The 6,000-nt window shown below is 40.9% G+C and overlaps 1 long non-coding RNA gene across 2 annotated transcripts in view; it reads left to right on the top strand.

Moving 5' to 3' along the window:
- The first annotated feature begins 483 nt into the window (after nucleotides 1–483).
- The window catches only part of LOC123279874 (uncharacterized), a 37,079-nt gene continuing 31,562 nt past the window's right edge, over nucleotides 484–6,000 (top strand). The window contains exon 1 of one of the 2 annotated variants that reach the window (XR_006518246.2): nucleotides 484–747. This is a non-coding gene — a long non-coding RNA (uncharacterized lncRNA). The remainder of the gene's footprint in view (nucleotides 748–6,000) is intronic. The other variant, XR_006518245.2, reaches the window with a different exon arrangement.

Below are 6,000 nucleotides of genomic sequence, written 5' to 3'. Positions count from 1 at the left end.
CAGAGGAACATATCTTTGTCACCAGTACCCAATACTTGTCCAGCCTCCACCTAGCCCAGCTGTTGGCAGTCCTCATGACTTCTGAAGCAAATGAACTTTTAACAATACTCCTTAGGATTAACAGTAGAATATAAAAATAGCCAAAATTCTCATCCAGGCTTTGTAGATAAGAGTGGATCTCTTTCGGGGTTAATTGTAGAAGTCCCATGGAAAGGGAATTTGCCATAGACTTCCCAACGATGGGGCTGCTCTTTCCACTGAGAGAGACCATTAGTACCCAAAGCTTTTGAAACATTAACTATTCACTTAAATTTAGGGAGATTGCTATTAGCAAAAAGTCCCAGCAAATCTAATTGAGTCTACTTCAGTGATACTGGCTGAAAACCATGGTTTACATTCCATCTTCAAAGTGAGATAACGCAAGAATGCCAAAAATTCAACAGAGCCTTCTCAAGTAACAATCCCGTCCTTGAGAGAGCATTAGGACTTTGAGTTGTGGAATTTTCCACCCATATATTCTTTTATTTTCTGTCTTCTTTGCCTTCAAGTGTCAATTGGCTCCTCTCAGTCACAGCTGTACAAATCACAGGATTTTTTTTTTTATTGGCATAAGACATATGCATTATTCATCTATTCAGTTTCATCTGAAGGAAATCCAAAAAAGACACAACTTTACCTTCCAAAGAAATATTTAAAGCTGCTTTTTCCCTGCGAGAAAGTAGGCAGAAAACTTCATCCATGATCTACGTGAGTACAAAACTTTTGCCTGTCAGAGCATATATGAATTTGATTTTATTAAAAGATAGGCCTTTTATGCTTCATAGCACTTGTGTATAAATATGTAGCAAATTCAATGTTTCTATTAGTTTGTGTGAAGCCTTACGTATAATAACACCAAGAACACCCTGTGCTTTTCCTACCAAATATTGACTTAAAAGGATGCTTTGTTTACATCTGTGCTGCATCCTTGATAGAAAACATGTACATTTTGCGGGATTTGTTTTCCTCTAACTGTAAATACAATGGAGCAGAAAATTCAAATGGTGATTTTACATCAAGTAATTACCTTTGCCTCTGGATTACTGATTAAATCAGAACCCAGGTTAAGGTCATCATGACCCTCATTTAGCAGGCCCTTCTGTTGCTAGAGGAAATGACCTGTGCCAAACTCAACACGCACACACCTTCCTATTTGACAGAAGCCAGTTCTGAGTCACAAAAATCCCATAAAAGAATGAATAAAATAATATTAGTATTCGTACGGAGGTGTATATAAGCTTTGTGTATTTGCCACGACAACAGGCTAATTATGTGGTATAAGGGTAACACTTTCCTCCAGGAGACAATCCACCACCCACCTCTGTAAAAGGGTTGTGGGAGACACTTATAGAGTAGCAGGAGAAATGTCACCTGTCCCCCAACCCCCAGGTCCCCATGTTCAACCCAGCTCTCCATGATGGGAGAATTAAGTCCTTGACAGCAACCATCAACCACTAATGAAAAGAGCAAAAACAGAAGATGTGAGATCCAAGCTCTCTCTCAGAAGATAAAAGTTACCTTATAAAAGAGACAGTCGTGGTTTTATAAGCAAAACAGGACTTTCTCAACATCTCACAGCCATCTCATTAGCCAATGCTCTCTCATCACGAGTGATCGTGGTTATTTAGCGTCAGAAGCAAAATATGGGAGATCTGTCTGCAGGCAAGTGGAGACAAGGCATAAGAAAGGAAGAGCTAGGTGTGTGAGGAAAATGCTGAAGTGGACATACTTTAGTGCCTGATTCATAAGGACGAAAAGGCATCGACTCGAGCAGAGATGTAACCCCTTCTGGGTGGGATGCCCAATTCCCAGGTAAACAATTATTTCTGTTTCTTTCAGCATCAATCCCCTCTGCATGGTTTGAACTTTTGCCCCCAAACTTGGTTTTATTTCAAGGCTTCGTAAAGGCACCTCGTAAAATTTTTTCACATATGAGAAGTTGCAAATTTCAACATCTTTAATTGTTTTTAAAAACTCATTGATTCTGAGTTAAGGAAGTTATGATTCATTTCCGAACCGCACCAGAGCGTACCACTGAACTCACAGCTGGGCAGCTCAAACGACAGATGGAGAGAATTTCTGGGATCTCACATTTCAGGAGTGGCAAGGAGGGAGGCAGCTGATGCTGAAAAAGACCTTAAATTCAAGTAATATGGTGCACCCAGAACACCCTTCAACAGCTTCAGGCAAGTGGTGAGCCTTATCTCTTCCGCAAAGGCTGTACACAAGCCTTGATGTTTATTTGGTGACGTCACCTTCCTATTTCTCCGTTTTAGGTTGCCCTGATGTTCGTTTTAATCTAGTTTTGCCTGTATCACCATGTTGAGGCAAAGGAAAGGACTGTGCGATTTGGGACTTTGTATTCCTCCGTGGTGGGTTTTGTATTACCTTTGAGGAAAGGATTTGGTAAAATGAATACTTTAAGAATTAAAGTGAGAGGAAGGAGATGAGTGGATACTTCATTTCCCTTTTTTTCCCAACTTAAAATGTGCTGAAGTGCTAGCACACCTAATGTTTATATATAAATAAAAATGATAATAACATGTGACTATTGTTTACCCCTGGAAATAGGGTGAGATGGGACAGGACGGGGAGAATAGGGCATAATGGGACAGCCTAGAACCTAGGTAGGATGTGAGAGGACATGGCAGACAGCCAGACAAGTCAAGCTAGAACAAACTCTCAGGATCAAGTGGTTCAACCCAGTAGTTGTATTGCTGAGAAACTGAGGTTCAAAGAGAGGAAGATCTTTGCCCAAAGACAAAGAATTGAACAGGTAGGGTTATCACATGAAAATAATAATTATAAACATTTTTAATAAGAAAAATAAAAAATTAAATTTTACTCACTGGCCATTTGCTAGCTATGTTACCTGGAGCAAATTACTTAACCTCTCTGTGTCTCAGTTTCATCACGTGTAAAATTGAGATCATAATGGTGCCTACTTGACAGGCTGGCTGGAAAAATCAAATCAGTTAATACTTTTAAAGTACCTGGAACAGAACCTAGAAACAATAAGTATTTGATAAATGTCAAATGTTTTTATTATTATTATGGCCGCTACTACTGATGATTCAATCAGGCCTTTCTCAAGTAAGTGAGGTTTTGTTGATGAGCTGGAAAACTCAGTCTACTGTGGATTTGCGTCTCCCAGTGGCATGGATGTCAACATTTAAGGCTACACTGGGGCAAAGACTAGGTTAGCTTGGAGACAAAGGTGGGGGTGGGAAGAGTCGCATCTCCATGACTAATAGTCACTCATATTTAAAAACACTCAGGTAGCAACTTTCATGGAGCATAAAAAACTTCAAGAGTGGAACTGAAAATCCAACCTTTCTTGAGTCAGTTTTGATTTTTAGAAACCTTGACCAAGCCACTTCCTCCTCTTTAGTGGTTTCCATATCTGGTGTTAGTAACAATGTCCCCTTGAATTGTTCTAAAGATTAAGCAGGTCTGAAAGCACTTTATGACCTATAAATCTTACAGAGAATCCTACATTCTTAAAAGCACAATGTATTACAATTATGAAACGTTTCTCTTGTTCTGAAATCCCAGAAAAAAATCGTTCTTGCTTTCTTCCAGGGATTTAGCATTGACCATGAAAACAGAATATGTAGTCAGAATCTTCATGGGAAACGTGTTCAGAAGAAAGAACAGTGAGCCAGGAAGCTTGGAGGTTTGGGCTCTGGCCGCAGCTTTCCCATGGACATGTCATATATGTCCCAGAAAGTCATTTAGACTTTGTAGCACCCAGTTTCTTTTTCTGTTAATCATCGAGTGAATTGGATGACCTCTCCCCCCAAATTCTATAATTCTAAATGTCATACGTATGTTTGCATGAATCCACGAGTCACTAAAACCTAGCAGATTTCAGAAAATTATTTAATAAACAAAATTTCTCATCAGCAACTCAAGAGATCTTGGAACTGACTCCCAAAACATTGGATAATCATGTTTAGGCAAAGTCTTCAAACCCAAAGAGAAGATCTCGGGATTGTTGAGCGTCTTTTCACCACCATTCATACCACGCAGAAGACAGGCTGTCAGTTCCGAGCTCACACTCACTCTGCCCTGAGGGCTCAGAGCATTGGAACATCTCTCATTAATTGGGGGGGTGGGGGTGGGGGGTGCTTAATATACAGAATATGGTATTGCCTCTTTCACAATGAAATGAAATCTAAAGGGCATGTTTCAGTTCTATAATATTTTCAGCATCTCAAAATGCTTTGAGAATAGCTTCAGCTTTTTTTTTTTTCTCATTTCTGATTTGATCCATGTAATGACTTTGTAAAGCAGGCGAGGCCCAGGAATTATTGTGCTCATTTACAAAGCAATATGCTGGGGGCAAAGAAATAAAATAACTTGGTTACCTCTTAGAGATGGTGGTCCTCACTCTGGGTTCTCCTGACTTGCAAACAAAACCCAACCCCGTGTAGGAGTGACCTCCTCTCTGTAGTCCACCTGCCTGTAGATCAGTCCCTTGAAATGCGTGGCTCAGCTCCCTTTAAGAACAAAAGGCTCAGGGCCAGCCTGGTGGCACAGTGGTTAAGTTGACATGCTCCCTTTCCGCGGCCCAGGGTTCGTGGGTTCAGGTCCGAGGCGCAGACCTACACACCGCTCATCAAGCCATGCTGTGGTGATGTCCCACATACAAAATAGAGAAAGGTTGGCACAGATGTTAGCTCAGTGACAATCTTCCTCAAGCAAAATGAGGAAGATTGGCAACAGATGTTAGCTCAGGGCCAATCTTCCTCACCAAAAATAAAAACAAACAGACGGAAAAGAACAAAAGGCTCTCCTCCCACTCACTGCCCAAGTCACTATCTGGGAGCTGGCACAGAACTGAAGTGGTTCTCTGAATGCTTTAGCCTTTTTAAAGGACCTCCATGGAAAAATAAAATTCCCAGATAGAAACAATGGACTTATTGATGACCAAATTAGATCCTGCTTCCATGCCCTGTGGTTTCTCCCCATAAATGCTTTTCCCGGACTTCAGTGGCTGCTTCAGGAGAGCTGGCCAGAACTCTTTCATCAGAGCTAATTTTTCATCCTAAGATTTCGGCCATCTCTCAGTTTATTTTTAAAAGGGGGAAGGGGTAGATTATGTCCTCAAAAGAAAGATCCTACAAGGTCCTTACTATTGTATATCCATGTGGAGAATTAGGAGGATTTGAGAATTATACCCTTCTCCCTTAACTGACTGAGAAGTGGACCAACTTCCAAACACAAATACAAGATTCTGAAAACAAAGTGTAATTCTATATAACTCACTTCCCAGCCTCTGTGGTAGAAACAAGGCTGTGATATGTTTGAAGTGCCTGCCCCGGGCTGAGTTGGCAACTGGAATCCAGCAGAGCCAGCGGGTTGGGAACGAAAGATCACACAGAGATTAGCTCCACAAGAAACATGCCTGTGTTTGCGTAATACTCATGTTTCCACCTTCATAAGGGCTAATTTCATTTATTCCCCAAACTGAGCGTCAGAGAAAGCTACTCATAGTGGTACAAATGGTTACATTGCTGCTTTTGCTGGTTCTATAAGAGGAACATTGTTGCTTTGCCTTTGGCTATTGAAGCAAAATAAATACAGCTCCAAATCTTTTTCACCTATGATGGAAAATATTGGCAGCCATATGCATCCTTTTGCCTAATTCAGGTCCACAAATATTGAGAACCTCTTGTGAGCAAGGCATCATGTTTGGTACTTCAGGGAACCTAAATCTGAGTAAGACACAGCCCCGTTTCCCAAAAAGTTAAATTGAGGGAGTAATTGCTGGACAGGGATTGTGAGGGGCTGGGGGTGGGGTGAGGGAGATGACAAGTCTTTGAATCACTGTTTAGAATTACAGGTTTTATAACGAAAGTGCCCCGAATGAGCAAACACAACATAGATGTAAGACCAGGGACCATGTCTCCCTTGAAATTTTCCTCCATCCTACTGTGGTACTTAAAACAATTTTGG

The sequence above is a fragment of the Equus asinus genome, chromosome 22 (genome assembly GCF_041296235.1).
Source record: "Equus asinus isolate D_3611 breed Donkey chromosome 22, EquAss-T2T_v2, whole genome shotgun sequence".
NCBI lineage: Eukaryota > Metazoa > Chordata > Mammalia > Perissodactyla > Equidae > Equus > Equus asinus.
The sequence above is the reverse complement of the archived record's forward strand: the minus strand, read 5'-3'. Positions and strand labels throughout refer to the sequence as shown.